The following is a 19,715-nucleotide window of genomic DNA, read 5'->3' as shown; positions in this document are numbered from 1 at the left end:
CAAGGAGAGTAGAAGAAGGAGAAAGCTGGGAACTGCTGGGCACCTCTGCCCTTGAGCATCACGGTACCTAATGACAGTCTGAGGGTCAGGCTGCTGCTCCACTGCTACCATCAGAACCTCACAAGTCCTCTTTGGGCTAAGTCTAACCTGGAACCATCCAAAGGAATAGATTCTGGGAAACGTAGTCCCCAGGTTAACCAAGGGGACAATAGCACAGTCTAGTTCTATACCTGTTACTTTTGTATCTCAGTTTCTTTTGTATCTTTAAGTGGGTAAAATAGTCTGTCTCCTATTATCTCTGCCAGTCTGTTACAGGGACCTGATCAGAACGAGTATGCAAACACATTTTGTATTGAACAAACTTATATTCCGTGCCACTGTGAAAGATATTTAGTCATTTGTAATGCATTTTTATTAACCCAAGAAATTTATAATTGATTCAATACAAATTTTTAATTATGCAAGGTCTGTCCAGAAGGTATTCAAGCCATGTAACATGAAAAATAGAGACATTTATTGAAAAAGATACAAGATACAAGAAACATTGTACATAGGACAGTAATGCTGCAGTCCCCTTCAAAGTTGGCAGGTCGGGACCTTACACAGTTCTCCCAAACACCATCAGCTGCCCTGTTGTATTTTTCTGAATCTCACTGATAGTCTGAGATCTCTTCCCTTTCAAAGGTGGTTTTCGTTTTGAGAAAAGCCAGAAGGTACAGGGCACCAAATCGGGGCTGTAGGGGGATTGAGTCACCTGGGTAATTTGATAGTTCACCCAAAACTCTGCACAAGATGCAATGTGTGAGTGGATGCATTGTCATAATGAAGCTGCCAATCACCAGGGACCCATAGTTGCAGCCTTCTAAATCATCTGAATAGTTTCCATGGAGAAATGTTCAAACTTCATGCAAAATTGCTTGATGCAGATTCTTTGCTCTACTCACTCAGTTATTTTGAATGTGATGGCCACATAGTACACATTCTACTGCTCACGTGCTCACTGAACAGCGTCTGCCACCCCCACTGGCTAGTACAGTGAAGTCATCGTTGTTCACACATGCGCATTCCAGTCCACTCTCCTTGGCTGCCAGGTTACATCAATGTCACACAAACAATTCTTGTTATATTAACACTGGCTGGATGTTTTCTAGACAGACTTTGTGTATCTATGTAAATCCACGCCCACACAGTTCCCAAAATAAATTTTACTGATGTATTTACATGTATGAATTCAGGACCCAGTCTAGATACCCTCACTGCATCTGTGGGCTCTTAAGTCACATTTAATCTAGAGTCGTCTGCTACACACCCACCATTAATAGTTTTGAAGAAACCAGGTTAGTTTTCCTCTAAACGTTTCTTTCTGGATTTATCTAGTTATTTCTTCGTGATGAGATTTAAACTAGACTTTTTTTTTTACCACAAGGCTATATAACTGATTTATACTTTCTTTTTTTCCAAATCCCAAGTCATGAAAGTCCATGTTTTCCACTATTGGTTTGATTAAGTTTCATTCACGTGTTAAAGTTTTACTTTTGTTTTTAAAATGACATACGTATTCTCTTAAAGAAAATTGTTAACAAAATATCATAATGAGCAAATTGCATAAAGCATAGAGCTGATCTACTTTGGTTGAAGTGGCTACGGAGCCTGACATCAATAAAATGTCCCTTTTTCCCTCCCCTTTTTCATGTCTTGGATATTTGCAGAGCATTGTTTAAAAACCAATGTATCATGTCATTATAACTGAAAAAGTAAAAATCTTCCCATTGGAAATCAATTTAGTTGTACTGCTTTCAGATATAAAAATAAAAATAAAATTACATTAAAAAGTTCTAGCTTCAGCCTGGCCAGGTAGCTCAGTTAGTTGGCGCATCATCTCAATACACCAAGATTGCAGGTTCAGTCTCAGGTCAGGGCACATACAAGAATCAACCAATGAATGCATGAATAAGTGGACAACAAATAGATGTTCCTCTCTCTCCTCTCCCCTGCTTCCCACCCTCCCCCTCTCTCCCTGACCCTCTTTCTCTAAAATCAATCAATAAATAAAAATTTAAAAATTCTAGCCTCTGTAGAAAGGCACACTTTTAGTGAATGTATTTCATTAGATAAAGTGATTTTCTATGTTAACTTTTTCAGATCTTGATTACAGTTTTTTTCCTTAAAGTTCAATCATTTATATCTTTATACTATTAACTTGATTAGTGAGTTCCTTATCACATATAATATAATGAGAGGCTTAAAGATAACCTCTCCTTTAAACCAAGAGAAAAATGTGTATTTTTATTAGTAAAATCTGAATGATATTTAACCATTGTAATGAACATCTTATATTACAATTATAGTCCTACTATAGCATTTATAATGCAAAATTTTGAAGTATGTTTCATGTGCAGCTGTGTGAAAACCTTGCTCTGGAAGAGATTCCACATGGAGAGAGTAATAGAATGTTTGAGGCAAAATTGCAAAAAGAGAAAGCCTTGAAAATAATTTTGCCACTAAATATTTTCTTGTAAAAAGTTTATTTGGGCCAAGATCTTTATTGGGAAGTTTGATTTAGTGAGTAAAGCATTATATTATTAATCAAGAGACACAAGCTCTAGACTGGATCTGTAGATACTTTTCTGAATGGTCTTGGACAAGTTACTTCACTTTTCCAAAGTCTCAAGTTTTCAGAAGTAAAATGAGAAGGTAAGGATAAAGTTTTCCCAATTTTCTCCAATTCCAAAGTCCCTTTCTTAAAAAATATTATTCAAGTACTCCTATGTTGTGTATGTATTTTAAGGACAAAACAGATTAGTGCAGATTGAAAAGAACTCTCTTGAGCCTCACATGTAAATTTAAACCGTGCATTTTTATAGGTATTGCAAAACTTGTTTCACTCTTTTTAGTGAAATGTTTTTTATTTGTCTGATCCTCTGGGTTACATGGGCCTGACTGGGCCCAGTAGCAGATGTGCTGAAATGCTAAGGGGAAAAGTTATTTTTTTTTAGCATTCTTGGACTAATCAAGGTAGAAAAAAATATATAGGGGATCTCCTGGCAGTCTCTACACTCTTGAATTATTAGCTCAGATATAAAACTCAATATTTTAAGCAGTTTTATTTGTATTTTCAAATTATTTCTCCAACTTGGGAGGTATATTATTTTTAGACTATAATTTTTATTGTGGTTACTTCCTAAAACAAAGAAGGAATTGTTTTAGTCAACAACATTATATTTTATACTCCTTGACTGAGATATGTTCAAAAGGAAAAAGGCATGGTCATACAAAGTCACTTTGTACTTTTTTCAGGTCTTCTCAGGGTCAGAAAAATCTCTTGACTTTAATGCAGATTAATGTCAGTCTCTAAAGTCTTGTATTTTTCCAAGCTGACAAAAACAAATGCCGCAGTGCGGTTAGGTCTAAGGATCCCCAGAGGATTCCTGCTCCAGAATGATTAATGCTGGGTGGGACTCGAGCAAGTGCTGTCCTAGATACTGACAGGTTGGCCGAGGTTGCTAGAACCAGCTGGCCTCCAGGAAATAGTCTCGGGAGATGCCGTGTGATCCCCTGCTCTGGGTCTTCCTAGTGCCCTTCACCAATGAAAAGATGAAGGCTGTATCTTTAATAAATGAATTAGTCATCATTTTTTTTGTTATGTGCTATCCTGAAATAAAATGTCCACAAAGATTTCAGTATAGTCACGTATGTGTATGTTTGTGCATGTGCACGCACACATGTGGTGGATAGGGGAAGGAGTGGAGAGTAGTGCACAGGGAGACAAGTAATTACAATGCAGTGAACATAGTAAGCTGACTAATGAATATGCAGAATCTAACCAATTTGGAGGAGATAGGAGGACCTCTAAGGGGTGACCTAAGTTGGCATAAAAATGACGAATTGGAATTAGCTGGAGAAATGGTTCAGAGTTGGAATTGGAATCGAAAATAGTCTATGTGAGGGCTTATAAGTGAGACCCAGCATGTCTTATTAGGAAAGTTATTTTTTATATCATTCTGGACTGACCAAGCTAGAAATACACATACACACACACACCTTAAGCATAGCCTTAAGCAGTACCTTAAGCATAAGTATAAGGGGGAAATGAAAAAGCATGATGATAACAGCGAAGGAGAGCCAGACAACTAGCAATAGTATAGTAGCTAGAACACTTTGGACTGGCAGCTAGTCCAACACTTTGGACCTCTGAAGACAGCAGGTCTAAAATGGTCTACTATCACATTGCAATCATTTTTTTCTCTCAATGTTTTGATTACCCTGTTCATTAAATATGAGCAACAGCAATGTACAAGACATTGTATGTGAAACAAAACCCCACAGAATTCAACCTCCATCCTCTAGGAGTTTTAACTTCTTTGCCTGACTTGATTTTCTTTATCCTTTAAGTCTGAACTCAGTCTGTAGAGCTCTGCTTTTTAGATGGGATAAGGCGCTCCCTCCATGTGCTCTCCCTGGGCTCTGCACCCCTCTCTATCAAAGTCCTTACATGCCACACTGGGTTGTAATTGGCTATTCCCCAGGAGGGCAGAGCTCTCTCTGCCACATTTGGCACATGTCTGGGGAGGAAGCACTTTATAATAAACATGTGAAAGACACATCAATAAAGGCATTTCAATAAACACAGCTGATTTTAATCTAGATGCCAGAAATTCAGAGACCAGGAAGACAACGTTTCCCTCCCCAGATGTTTATGGTGTAGAATGGCAGCGTATTATAGTTTCCATGTAAGATTTTCAATGAAGCTCTCTGTTCTTTAATTTCTTGGGTTGTTGCTTGAATGAGACTCATTTTCCTGATGTATTCAACTGCTGGATCTTTAGTTTCATTTCATTTCTTTTTCTTTTTTACTTGCACAAGATGTGCAAGAATTTTTATACTGTGTGATGTCAAGCAAATGAAATCAAATGTTAATAAGGTAGACACACCACATACCTTACTCCATGGGTCTACTGATCCTGGGAAAATATATCATGTCACTGGCACTGATAAGTAATTTGTGGGTTACAGGGATTAGGTACTCTGCAGTTTTGATAGCTTGGTTTTATAATACACCATGGGTGAATAACTGAGAGCTCAACAGAAAGTTCAAGATTTAGTTCATTATATATACTTCTAACTTTTCAATTACAGTTTACATTCAACATTCTTTTGTATCAGTTTAAGGTGTACTGTAGAGTGGTTAGATAATTCTATACTTTACAAAGTCCCCCACCCCCTGATATTTCAAGTACCCGTCTAACATCATACATAGTTATTACAATATTATTGACTATATTCCTAATGCTCTACTTTACATCCCCATGACTATTTTGTAACTATCAATTAGTACTTCTTAATCCCATCACCTTTTTTTACTCAGACCCCCAACTCCTCTGTCCTCTGGCATCCATCAGTCTGTTCTCAAGAGCTATCTGTCTCTTTCTACCTTCTTTAATTCTTTATTTTGTTCTTAAATTCCACATATAAAGAAAATAGGTCTATTCATGCTGTCACAAATGGTATGATTTTATTCTTTTTATAGCCAAGTAATATTCCATTGTATACATCACAGCTTTTGTATCTACTCATCTACTGATGGACACTTGGGCTGCTTCCATATCGTGGCTATTGTAAATAATGCTTCAATGAACACAGGGGTGTACACATTTTTTCAAATTAGTATTTTGTTATATTTTCAGTAAAAAATGTTTTAATTATGAAAATAACACTATAAAATACTGTTTACCCTATAAATTATATATAATCCCTTTTCTTTCTAGATGATTTATTTCTTTTACAAGAACATTTAGAAGCAGCAAAATTAAATGCATCAACAATAAACCCTGTGTTGACAATAGCATCATACCATTCGACTTTTATATTAATTGAACACTTACTCCACTCCACATATTTTCAAAGTGATATGTCTCTTTTGGCATTAACATCACAAATGCCAATATTTATTTTGCTCTGCTCATGCTTTAATAAAATCATTAAAAGCACTGTTTTATCAATATTATCTGCCTTGGTTAGAAGTTCAAATAAATAGCTGGATAAAGAATAATTTTGGTCTTATTCACTTTTACCTTATTCACTTTTTTGAAAAAAAAAACAACTTCTTTTTCCTCACATGCCCTTATGAACAATTCTAGAGAAAATTTTCTAGATGTGAAGATCAGGTGTCATTATATAAACAATTAGAGGCCGTATTATTGTTATAAAATAATTATTCCAATGGACTATACTTTAAAAATAACAGATGTGATTAAAGATCAAATAAATAGTTGTACCTGCCCTGGCGGGTGTGGCTCAGTAGATTGGTCACAGGCCTGTAAACCAAAGGGTAGCCAGTTCGATTCCCAGTCACAGCACATGCCTAGGTTGTGGGCCAGATCCTCAGGAGGGGGCACTCAAGGAGCAACCACACATTGATGTTTCTCTCCCTCCCTTTCTCCCTCGCTTCCCCTCTCTAAAAGTAAATAAATAAAATCTTTAAAAAATGGTTGTACCTATTTATAATCCTATTTTTAACATATACATAGTATCCTTAGCAGAAGAATTATATCTAAATCTTGTATGTTTCTTTAACATGCCCCAACCTAGAAGTCATGCTAATAATTAGAGACATTAAGTCACTAATTTTTAGCTTGTTAATAAATAATAATTATTAAATATGTAGTTGTCCAATATCCATAATTGTTTTATTTCTCTTTTAACTGGATATAGTTTAATTTATCTAACTTCACTAAAATTGCTTTTTTAAAAAGTTCTTATAATTTTGTTCAAATTATGCTCTGCACTCATTTCACTATCCAGCCAGCCAGCCAGTCAACCACCAAACACTCATCATGTTGCCATTATTTCCCTGGTACTATGCAGTCATTTCCAAATTTGAGAGTTCATATAGTTAACTGGAGTATTTAAAGTGTGTATTTCTGACTCCCACATACAGAGATTTAGTCCTTGGGTAGGACGCTGACATCTCAGTCCCACCAAGTACACCCAGGTAACGCCGACGTAGAAACTGCACTTCAATGACACTAGAAGGAGACGCCATGCTTGTTGGTCTTGTTGGGCTAGTAGTTCTGGAGAACAGAGAAAAGACATGGGATGGTTGGCTTGAAACAGAACTTCTAGCTGCAGTATGGATTAACGTGCCTGGTTGGGGTTTTTTGTTTTGTCCTGTTTTGTGTTTTTTTTTTTAAGATTTTATCTATTTTTTTAGAGAGAGGATAGGAAAGGGAGAAAGGGAGGGAGAGAAACATTGATGTGTGTGAGAAACATCTATTGGTTGCCTCTCATGTGCCCCCAACTGTAACTGGGGACCTGGCCCACAACCCAGGCCTAACTGGGAATCAAACCAGCAACCTTCAGTTCTCAGGCTGGTGCTCAGTCCACTGAGCCACACCAGCCAGGGTTTGTCCTGTTTTTTGATCAAGGAATTACCTTTTTAAAGATTTAATGGAGCAATGGATCTTCTCTTTAGAATAAATAAACAAACCCAATATGTTGCTTATATTCATGTGTGATTCAGCTCCACACTCACAGTCCCTAGGTAGGAACCCTTATAAATAGGCTATCTTTGGGCACTAATGACAAGTTGTCAGTCCACTGGGCTTTAGTCTGAATGGGGTACATTGGAAGAGAGTGAAGGGGCCAGGAAAGCCTTCACCAAGGAAATCCTCGGAGATTTGTGAAATGTGAGTAAGTGTTCGTGAGGAATGTGTGCTCGTATGGAGGATGGTGGCAAAAGAGGAAGGTCTTTACATTCAGCCAGAAGGAACAATGTGAACAGAGACCCAGAAGGAGAAGGAGCCTGCCTCGGGAATAGCAAGTGTCTTGTTGTGCAGGGGTTCACTGTGCTGCAGAAAACAGCGGGCCATATTCCATGATAGGGAGTGTGGACTCTTATCTTATAGCAGGCGTGGAGAGAAAGAAGCACCCTGATGATTCCGGTCAACAGAGGAATCTGCTTATGCATGCTGGAGCCGCGTTTGTAGAACTTATAGCAGCACGTTGTCCAAGTATAACAAGAGAAAGTATTTCCTCTTTGCAAAGAAACCTCAGACAACGTCTGTCAATGGCTTTCAAAATTCTACTCACCCTCTCCTCTCTCTCTTCTTCCCCTTGAGGATGCTGGAAAGAAAGTTTCTTGCTGCTTTTTAAACAGAAAGAAAAATGAGAACAAGCCTACCTCCCTTGAGCATGTTTATACTTAAAAAGTCACTAATTCCAGTCACAAGTTTTACAATGTCTTGACTTAATTTTTGGTAAAAGAAGCAAACCCATAAATGCTCTGAGATGGCCATTGGCCTGGTCTTTTAGGCACCAGGGGAGGGTCGAGTCCACAAGCTGCTCACTTGGAGCTAACAATCAGCCACCCATGATGCCAAGGGAATTGAAATACATTTAAGAGACTGTAATTTTTACAGGGGTCTTGGTGCCATGTAATTCATTTTGACACTAATTTTTTAATGTATTCTTAGAAAAGAAGAGGAATACTGAGAGAACTTTATTTTATTTAGAACTAAAGACAGATCACTAAATGGTATTTCTGAGCTTTGGGAAATATGGTTTCATTGTCACAGATTTCATGAAAATAGGTCGGTTTAGTTTAGTTTAGCTTTGTTTTTAATTTACAGAATACAGTGTACTCTCTCGTCACTATGCAAAGGGACTCAGAGATAACAGTATGTGAGTTTTCTATTTTCTTTGGAGGAAGAATTTATCATGAGTTTTGAACATATGCCATCTTCATGTCATTGAGAAACACTGAGGACTTTATTTTACTAGGGTTTTGAAATAGCAGTCATTGTTCTCAGTGTCAAGAATTTAAGAACTAGATGGTTGATAAATATTCATCAAAGTTCTACATTGTATTAATTTGTAAGTCAGGGGAGAAACTTTAAAATATATACCTTCAAACTAGAAATAGATGAGCCCTGGCCGGTGTGCCTCAGTTGGTTGGAGCATCATCCCATAGCTGAAGAGTTGCAGACTCGCTTCCCAGTCAGGGCACAGGCCTGGCTTGTGGGTTGGATACCTGGTCAGGGTGCCTGCAACCCCTGGTCCTGGAAGGTATGGGAGGCATCCAATTGATGCTTCTTTCTCGAGTTGATGTTTCTCTCTCTTCCTTCCTGACTCCCTTCCTCTCTCTCTCAAAACGATGAAAAAATGTCCTCAAGTGAGGATAAAAAATAATAATAAAAAGACTGTAGTAGATGAAAAATTAGTGTACAATATATGTATGTATAATAGAACTAATATATAAAATGTTCATAATAGAATCAGAGAAAAATGAAACTGGGTTTTCTGAATTTTTCATTTTAGGGCTGATGTTTTCTGCAACTTGGGAAATTTACCTTTCCCAAAACTGTGCAGATTTCCATGACCCTTAGTATTTCAAGCATTTTTTTCACACTTGTGCAACTTCCACAGACCATGAGCAAAGACATATAATGTGTTTGCCTCAGGGCATCTGAAGCTTAAGAAGCAAATGAAATAATGTACACCTTCCTAGCATAATGGTGAGGTCAATATAACCAAATTCTGGGGACTCCCCAATGATCCAATTTCATCTGAGAACAAATGACACCAATTAAGAAGGATGGAATATGATAAAGAAAAATCTTTCAGAAAATACAGGTGAGAGTTAGAGGTAGGTCATCGAGGGTGATCTTTCAAAGATTTTTTGCAGTATCAAATAGGGGTAAAGAAAGAAAAAAACACATGGTGGGTTCAGCCAATAAAGCCACCTATTATATGGCAAGAAAAACTTGGATTCTCAAAAGATTAGAAATCGAACTTATTGAAAAATAAACATTTGAATTAAAGGATCATTAGTTGGGCATTTGGGTTTGAAATAAAGTAGACTTCAGTCTTGGTTATCAGTCAGCAAAGTGGCCCTTTCATTTCTTGTTCTTTGTACTTGGTGTTTGCTTGCTCTATATAAAATGAAAAAAAATTCAAAAGAAATGGGGCCTTATGGATTTGAGAAAATTGATCTTTTTCATATTTAATTTCTCCAGTTTATTGCCTGCAGGTCTTAATTAATGCAGGTCTTAATTATCTATGTCTCTATCTCATTATTTTCATTACTTTCAGTACGCTTACATATAGCTATCAATGTCACAGAAATTGACAGTGGTCTAATTAACAGTGTCATTCATAAAACTCGTGTTTACTGAGCTATGACATATTTTATGGTTATTGGTTAGGGAAGTTTAGTTTCTTTGTCTATTTTCATTAATATTCACCAAGTATTTACTCTACATGTGACAGTTTTTTGAGAACTTCATATGTATTACCTTCTTTAATCTTCCCAATCAGGATTGTGACTTTACTATTATTAGAGCCATTTTACAGATGACACAACTAAGGGTCAGAAAGAATAAGAGCTAGGTTTCAAACCCAGGCAATTAAACTCCAAACTCTGTTCTGTTATACTGTCTCTGAAGACACAAGTATAGTCTTCAGAAGCTATTTTGTTTATTTATTCATTTTATTGGGAGTGGCAAGAGGAAGGGGAAAAAATGTCTCTTAAAACTTCTTTTGAGCTTTTTCTTCTACTTATAGATTTATATTTATGAGTATAGATCATTTACCTCCAACTATCTATCATAAGCATTTATTTGCTCATTGTTTCATAGGTGCACTTTGATTCATATATTTTTCTATCATTTTCTCGCATTCTCATTCTCTTGCAAATGCCTTAGTAATTCCATTTACTTGTGAACAATAGAGGACCAGCCTGTATCTGCAGCGTGGAAAAAACAGTGTTGCACGTGATGACACAGACTCCATAGGGCCTCCTCTGACAGAGGTCACAGTCCTAAACTTGAACGTTAGAAATAAATCCTCTCTCCTCTTATAAAGAAGACAAAATCTCCTGAAACATTTTTTAAATGAATGCCCAGGTTCCAGATGGAATTATGCCATTGAAGGGACACAGGTACAGATACAGGTCTCTTTGTAAAACTCGATGCTCTCATTTCTCATATGAACTCTCCAGTATTTATTTTAATGGGTTATTCCATGAGCTATTTCTTTAAACATCTGTCAGCAGGCACAGACTAATTCCATCCTCATTGGGCAGTCCCCAATATAATTTGAGGAGACCATTAAGTCATTGATATTTCAAATCAGAAAAAAATGCTCATGGGACCTGAATTGTAAAACATTATTGGGAGTTAAAATTTTACCATGTATAAGCCATCTCTTGAGATTAATAAAACTTAAATTCCAAACAAGTTGAACTCTTAGTTCATAACTGACTCAGTAAATATTTATTGAATGCCTGTTACAAATATAGTATATGGAGTTCACAAAGATGGCTAAGACATGCATACATACCCTTTTCCCTACAATACTAATTATTTGTATACCTCCCAATGTTGTCTTTTAACACTGAACAAACACTAATATTACTAAAGGTCCACAGAAAGGCAAACAGTGTTTTCTCTAAATATAGATTGGCAAGAGAAGTATTGTCTTTGTTTTTATCAGAAGATGCTACCTGTGTCATTGAAACTCATTTCACAAAGACGTGCCGCGCTGCCCGTCCTTGCAATGGTGCCCAGCCCTTTCAGAAGGGCAGGGGCAGGGCAGGGTGGGTGGTTAACGCAGAGACAGCTGTGGAACAGCAACCCAAAGACAGCAGTGTTGGGAAACTGTCAGATGGAGTCATTAACACCAGGCTCTGAAAGAGAACCATGGGGGTCATTTTGCATTTTCTTCAAGTGATTGTGAGAAAGACAAACTATTTCCATATGGGGGCAGGGAGAGAGCCCAGAGCCCAAGTAAAATCTGCTCAGCTCGGTCAGTATGTAAGACTTTAAAGTTCGCATATCTGAGAGTCTGTCTACTATTTGAAAGAGCTGAGGCCAGACTTCAATTTGTCATACATACACTTCCCACTGCCTTGGATAATGAAAGGGGCCCCTGCCCCACTGAATACAGTGAAGGTGTACAAATGTAAGAAGTATAGCAGGCTCTTAGGTAGACAAAATTGGTGAGAAACTGGATCCATGAGATTGGGCTGCCTACTTCAAAGAAAAGAAAGTTACAAAATTATAGAATGACTCATGTGGTATACTTTGAAGTCTGTTCTTCCATAATATATCTTGTTATTGTCCTACATTAATTAAGAAATATAATTTAATTTTTATTTATTTAAATTACTTTTTAACCTTAATTTTTGTGATTTTTTGACCTCCCTTTCCCCATTTCTCTCACTGCCTTCCACCTCTGGCAACCACCGATCCATTCTCTGTATCTATGGGCTTGATTTCCTTTTGTTGTAAGAGTCTGCATATAAGAAAGACCATATAGTATTTGTCTTTCCCTGACTTATTTTACTAGCCAAATACTTGCAGGGCCCATCCATGTTGTTACAAATACAAGATTCATTCTTTTTTGTAGCTGAGTAATATTTAATTGCGTGTATGTACTGCATCTTTATCTACTCATAGATGGATACTTGGGTTGTCTCCATATGTTGGCTACTTTAACTAGTGCTGCAGTGAACACAGAGATGTGGAGAAAAGGGAAGCCTCGTGTACTGTTGGGGGGTGGGGATGATAAATTGATGCAGCCACTGTGAAAACAGTATGATGGTTTCTCAAAAATTTTTAAAAAGAGCTACCATATGATCTGGGAATTTTACTTCTGGATATTTGTCTGAGTAAAATTAAAACACAATCTCAAACAGATACATGCACCTCATGTTCACTGAATTTTTATAAATGAGAGAAAAGGAGTAACTACATTTTCATCAAGGAACACTAGAGATTCAAGACCAAGTTCAGTGAGCAGTTATCTGTTTCATTTTACCTTGAGATGCTAATGAGAAAATCAAAATCTTGATAGTCTTTACAGTCATGGATCAAATGGTATTCATAATTCTTCTCCTTTATTAGGAAAAATGGATTTAGAAAGATAAAACCATGATTTACTTTGTGGCTGCCTTTTTGGTCATACCTAACCATATTTTGGGGTTATTGTTGTTATTTTGGTTTTGGTTTTTGGCAACTTCTATATTGCCATCCCTAAGTCAAATACTTTGTTCTGTAATACCATTTTTTTTTTTTATCTTCTGCCATATCATCTTTCATGGAAGCCACATCTACACTGGCTAAAGAGAAGAAATAAATGTCCAGCTTCCCATGGTGTTACTCTGGGAGAAGTATTCTCTGTAATAATTCACACTTCAGGGTCCCTTTCACTGTAGTCAGATGCAAAGCTAACTTTGGCCCTTCTGTATACTGACTTTTATTTTGTAAAGTGAAGGTCCACTTAAAACAACCATTAGGAAAACAGAGAAAGCTATGGATAGTTAAATATACCTAAGGACTTTAGCAATGAGCCAGAACCACTATTAAAAAGAACCACCTAAATAGTCTGTTTGAGCTTCAAGTTAAATATTTCTTATCTAATTAAAAAATGCTTGCCATTAATGAAAAGCTGGCCCCTAGTTTGCCTGTATCAAATAACCAGATATGGCCGGTGGATTTGGGTCAATAATTGCTCTTCTATGCTAGTTAAATAGCTGCTCGGGAAAGCTGAGCACCTTAAATTTCAGAGGACCTATCCTTCCCTGCATAGTTGCTCCCAGAATTCTTGTGGAATTCTACAGAAGCATAGTCGTCCTCATTTACAAGCTTCTTTTTTTAAAAGATTTTATTCATTTATCTTTAGAGGAGAAGGGAAGGAGAAAGAAAGGAAGGGAATATCAATGTATGGTTGCCTCTCGTGTGTCCCCCGCTGGGACCTGGCCTGCAATCCAGGCATGTGCCCTGACTGGGAATCGAACTGTGATCCCTTGGTTTGCAGGCCCACGCTCAATTCACTGAGCTACACCAGCCAGTGCTACATAAGCTTCTTAAAATAATGTAAAAAAAATAAGCCTGATTTTGTGAGACGCCCTCTCTCTTTCTCAGTGTAAGAGAATAACTGCTCAGAGGGGCGCCTGTGCCTCGGAAGAGCCCAAGCAGCCTCACAGTGGCGGGCTGCAGCCGCACACATGGGGTGGGTGGATGCAAATAGGTACAGATCACAAGTTCCACTCAGTCTCGTACAGTGAAACTTTATTATTCTTCAAACTGTGGGTCTCTTCTACTTTTAAATCAGAACAACCAAAACATAAATCAATGTTTACATTTGACTCTCTTAGGACTCTTCCCTGCTTCTGCTTCTTCTTTTAAGGATTCTTCTAGTCTGGGAAGGTCCTTAAAAATATTTCTATTCCTTATTAGGCTTTTTCTTTCCAAAATAATTATATTTAAAAGATTTGTCATAACTAGGCTTTTATTTTGAATTTGTTCTCATATATCACTTGGCTATGCACACAATACGAATAAAGTATTCAATAAAACATAAAGACTAATAGGAATTAAGGCATAGCCTTTCTTACTTTATCATATTAGTATAATGCATTGAACATGTTTTTGTATTCTAGGAACAAAAAAAACTGGAAACAAGATCAAGAAGGATGGAGAAGTGTGTGTGTGTGTTTAATTATTTGAGTAGGATAGCAAGGAAGTGGGATCCTGACTACTTAGCCAAATAAAATGTAAAAGCTATGCCTCTGAACACATGGGCAAGGTATATTTTGATTATTCAGGTTATTAATATTTGAGCTAGCTTTTACTTGCTATCCTAGTGAAAATTAATTACCTAGCACACCTGTCATTCATTTATTCAGTGACTGTTGAATTACTCTGCTGGATTAGATACAGTTCTAGATTCAAAGATGAATAAGACACAGGTTATGCCTGAAGGAACTCACAGATTATTATGGGAGAACATGAATAAAACCACAAGTGCATGCACAATATGCGTTATCATACAGTGATTTCTTTGATATTCTTTGAGGTTATAGTTGAAACATTCAAGGACCAGTAGGATTTCAAAGCAGCTCTTCAAAGCATCTATTCAAAGCTGGAAAGTGTGTTCTAAGAAGAAGGGACAAAACGTATAAATGTAGAGAAATGAGAGAGTGTTGCCTTGAGTGAGCAAATGATCAGTAAGTCTGAAGTCTGATGAATGTGTGCAGAAAATAACAAGACATGAGAACTGTGTCGGGGGAGGGTGGGAGTAGATAAAAGAAGGTAAAGGAGGGGTGGGTCTTCAAAATCCTTGTAAACAGTGAGGGATTTTAGCCAGAGTAAATGGTTAAAATCCCTCAGAATGGAGAAACACATGTTTTTGAATGAGCCCCATGGAGCATGCATTTTAGAGGAAAGAAGAAAGAGCAGGACCCAGGGCCTGCAGCATTGCCGTAAGACTTCGGCAACAGTACAGGGAAGAGCCGCCAGGACTGCGAGACTGGCCTGCAAATCTGGCTTAAATGGAGCTGGAAAAATGTATCTTTTTTTCCCCAACACACCCTACCATAGATCATTGATGAGGTCTGTAGAGGTGAAGGTTGAAAAACGAAAGACGGTAGACTTCATTCTGGCCCTGACATATATAGTTGCATACTTATTTAGAGATACCTAAAGACATCCTTAAACTTATTAACAATTGATGATATCATACAATAGCTCCTAAATGATACTGGAGAAGAATGTGTCATGGGAACATGCTCATAAAATTATGTATAAAAAGCGTGTTATAAAGAAACATGTAAAGTATGATTTCACTTTCAATTGTATTTATACATGAAGAGAAACTGTTTTCAAGGGTACCACACAACATAAGTGATCACCTGTAGAGAGGTAGAGGTGAGGTTGTGGGCACAAACTTCACACGCATTGTTTGAAATTTTTATAAGAATATGTTCAGGTATTACATGTATACTTAAAAATAAATAATATTTTCTGTTTAAATGAAATATCAAATGAAATTTCATTTCTGACCAAATGAATATCAAGAGTAGACATATTCAGAGATGAGATTTGGGTTGATTTTTTTATTTCTATACTTCCCAGATTTATAATAATGTATTTCTGTTGCCATGGTAATACAAAGAAACCATTGTAAGTTATAGGCTTAGCCTATAACCCTATCGTGAAAGGATAAAAGTATAAGCTATACCCAGCACAAAGCGATCATTCACTTAATATCATTTGAACATTTGTGCTGAATTACCTGCAAAAGACACTGTAGAAAATCCTTGTGTCCTAAAAAATCTGTTCCTATATGTGAGCTTAAAGCTACTGCAGGGAGAGTGGTATTGACAAGCCTTAAGAAAGAAGAAGGAAAGTCATCACCAGTCATAGAGAATCCAAGAATCAGACTCATTAGTAGAAAGAACCTGCATTAGTAGAAAGAACACCTGAGGGCTAAAGTCACCCTCACCAAGTCCCAGCGGAGCAGATGTCAGGCTAACAGTCACAGCTACTTAATTTGGGAATCATACATCTTCCTCTGACTCTGTCTGGGTTCATCGTATAACCAGTTTCTAACAAAAATTTGGCTTTCTATATGAAATTCTCTCTAAGGAGACCAGAGCTCTCGGCCCCCACATGTTCTTATTTTGACTATGAATGGAGACCTGAAAAAAGTCTCCCTTAGTTTTGTGTGTGGATCTATCTCTGAGAGACTGAGAAAGTGATCAAATATCAATATAAAACTTCAGATCTGATGTGGAAGGTGGTGAATTCACCCAGGAAACCTGCCCTAGGACTCCCAATGGTAACCTGTCACCTTACTTTCCTTGGTAAAACCCACCTCCACATAGGCTGCCCACCACCTAAAATGTGAATCTACTCTTAGAAAATTCTACAGTTTTACATCTCCAGTGACTAGGAGCCCACCTCTTGAAATCTTAAATTACCAGCTTGCATGTGATAATTTAGCATTAGAAGTTTCCAGCAGCCTACTGTTAACTACAAGTTGTAGTAACCATTGAAATGAAGAAACCTTGACTAGGGTTTAATTATCATACATTTTGCTCTGGCTTAAAAAAAATCTCTGCAGAAATTTTGTACAATGCTTTGGCACATATATGCAATTGTATTGTTATTTGCTAAAAAACAATCCCAGATCTCACAAAGTAATAAGGGACATACACATATAATACTTAGATTCAAGCACAAATCAAAATATATCTCCAAAGGGTAATCGGTCTTCAGTATGTCTGTTCAATAGTAATGTAAAGTTTCGTTCAGAGCTGCCCTGGGTCCTAGCAGTGTCTCCCTGAGACAGAGATATGAGTTACTTGTTAGCTGTACTGTGGATGGATAGGGTTCAGAAATACGAAGTTCTGCCCAGCGCAGAAGTGATCACATACATGGATTTGTAGAGAGTATTGCTAGGTGATATGGATAAGGTCAGAGGAGCAGAGTGGTCGGCGGAGTAGGTCGAATTGGGTGGAGGGGTAAAGTCTGAACCAGAGAAGACCTCACGTGTCAAATGGACACTACTGGCAATGATACTGCTTGATTATTCCGGGCCCTAAGGAGCTACTGAGTGACCTGAGCGAGTCTGTATTTGCTCAAAGTGCCGGCTGCATATGAAAGTGGTGTGCAGTATCACTAGGAAATGAGCAGACATCAGACTAGGAACTATGTTAGGCAGCTATTGTAATTTGTGCAGTAGTTTTCTTTCTAATTCTAGAACAAGATTCTTCAAAATGTTCTCCTTGAATGATATGAGGAATCTGAGATGCTTGTTGAAACAAAAGTTTCTAGCCCTAGTGCAAAGGCTTATTTCACAAATGATTCGTTGTAAGTACAACTGTGGGAAAGCTCCCAGTCAGGGTTAATGTTGATTTTACATAAGAAATAGAGAGTAAGGTGAGGTTTCTTCATGAATGCCACATTTGAAGTTAAGCTATTGGGATTTTGAACTTAATTTTAAGGGTACCACTAGAAAGCAAGACCCTCAGGACTTTTTTTAATCTGTTGTGTTGGCTGCTTTATCTGAAGTGTTTAGAACAATTTCTGTAATATAGTATATGCTCAACAAACATTTGTGTAGGGAATGAATGCATAATGATGCAGAGTTTGGGTTTTAAAAGCAGTGCTAAATTTCAGCTTAAGTAACATCTCTAAGCCTTGCTATGCAAAACGGGAATATTGATGCCCGTTTCACAGATTTCACAAAAAAATTAAATTTAATAACAGCAGCAAAGCATTTAGCAGAGTGTTTGGCACAGAGCAAGTTCTTAGTCAGTGAGAATTGTTATTCCTATTGCTGTTAATAATAATGTTCAGTACATCATCAGTCTTCAAAATTAATACAGTGAGTAATATGCTATAGTGATCATCTAAAAAGCATTCTTTTTGTACAGACATTAATGCTTAAGTAATAAAGTACACCCATTTTTCTTTCATTGATCCTGCATTAGTAGAACCATATAAGTTTGAGAATGCACCATGAACTAAACAGCAAGCACACAAGCCATGGAGTCTTTGTGTAATTTTAGAATTCTCCTCCCCTCCCTTTTTCACTTCCTATCTCTCCGCCTTCCTTCCTTCCTCCCTTCCTTTCTTGTTTCCTTTTGGTTTTGCAGAGATGGATCTTATAGCAGGTTGTTGGAAGGGTTGAGTTCAGAGAAGGGAGAAAGGGTAACCAGCTCACACTAGTAGGAGTAGGGACTCCAGAGCTGTGTCTGGCCCTGGCAGCTGGGACCTGGGCTACGTGGCATTCTCCTCACCTGCAACAGGAACGTATCAGGGGCAAGTGCATGTAGGAAGTCAACAGCCTTCCCAACAAATACAGTGATGACTGGAATAGGCTGGGAAGTTTATAGACAGAGATCATCAGCCCTTTGGAAGTGAGGGAGAAGACAATGACATAGTGGCTGCCCTGAAGAAAGAAGTTGATTACATTAAAGCCTCTACAAAGACGAAGCTGAGAAAATTCTAATCATTGGAAACTGGAGCGAATACCATTGTCTTCATTAGGATGCTTGGGACAGAACCTGAGAAACTGATGCATTGTATTCTCCAAGATATGTGCAAAACCAAGAAGAAGACTCAGGTTATTTTTCAAATATTAACCATATCAGGCACATGCAAGGTTTATTAGAAGATATGAGAAACATCTTTTTCAAAACCCTGATTTAAAGCTCCCAATAAAGGGACATTTTACATTGTATACAAATCTCCAAATAATAGTCACATGAATAGAAAAGTTATCAAAGAATTGGTGGGAATAGTAGGATGATTCAATCCCCAAAACAAAGTGGACCCTACCAATCCACAGTACACAGTGGTGGTAGAAGCCACTAAAGCTGTCTCCTGCCTGAGTGTTGGGACAGATTACACACAGTTTAGAAAATATAACCTCCAGGAGGTGGTGAAGAGCCCTAAGAACCTGCCACAGCTTAGCCCAAAGTGGGCAGTGCAAGCAGGAAATGGGAAAGACGCTAAACTGGAGTCTGGTGAAGGATCAGGTCAAAATGACCAGGCAGAAAGGGGGAAATGACCAGCAGGTGGTACCAGGGAATAGTGAGGGGCTGGAACAGACAAAAGCCATATCTGAGAACAGGTCAGACAATGAAGGAGGAGTTGTACCCGAACTGGCCAGTCAAGTCATAAAGGATCTGAGTTAAATGAAAATGACCTCTCAGATGAAAAAAAATCATTTGTGTTGGAGGGGGAGTTTCTCAACTGAGATTCTGTGAGATATCGCTGGGATTCCATATAAAAGTATGACTGAAAATACTGTTTTTGAACTTTTTGTGCTGCACAATGCTGAATCTACAGGGGGGAACAGTGACTGAGCAGCCCTGTTAGAGTCGCGTTAGAGATCTTTTCAGACCGACATGGCATTGTGCAGTG

The 19,715-nt window shown here is 37.7% G+C and overlaps 1 protein-coding gene and 1 pseudogene across 4 annotated transcripts in view; both read left to right on the top strand.

Moving 5' to 3' along the window:
- The window catches only part of ANGPT1 (angiopoietin 1), a 245,546-nt gene that overhangs the window by 208,234 nt on the left and 17,597 nt on the right, over positions 1-19,715 (top strand). Inside the window, exon 8 of one of the 4 annotated variants that reach the window (XM_037048393.1) lies at positions 6,903-6,914. The exons of the other annotated variants lie outside the window; for them this stretch is intronic. The gene's annotated coding sequence lies outside the window, so the exon portion shown is untranslated. Of the gene's footprint in view, positions 1-6,902; positions 6,915-19,715 lie in introns of those variants that run through there. 4 annotated transcript variants of the gene reach the window in all.
- Positions 7,041-19,548, top strand: LOC118988966 (THUMP domain-containing protein 1-like; annotated as a pseudogene).

This window comes from Sturnira hondurensis, unplaced genomic scaffold (assembly GCF_014824575.4).
Source record: "Sturnira hondurensis isolate 20B ecotype Veracruz unplaced genomic scaffold, ASM1482457v3 Scaffold0006413, whole genome shotgun sequence".
NCBI lineage: Eukaryota > Metazoa > Chordata > Mammalia > Chiroptera > Phyllostomidae > Sturnira > Sturnira hondurensis.
Note: the sequence above shows the minus strand (reverse complement) of the source record. Positions and strands in the feature narration are given on the sequence as shown.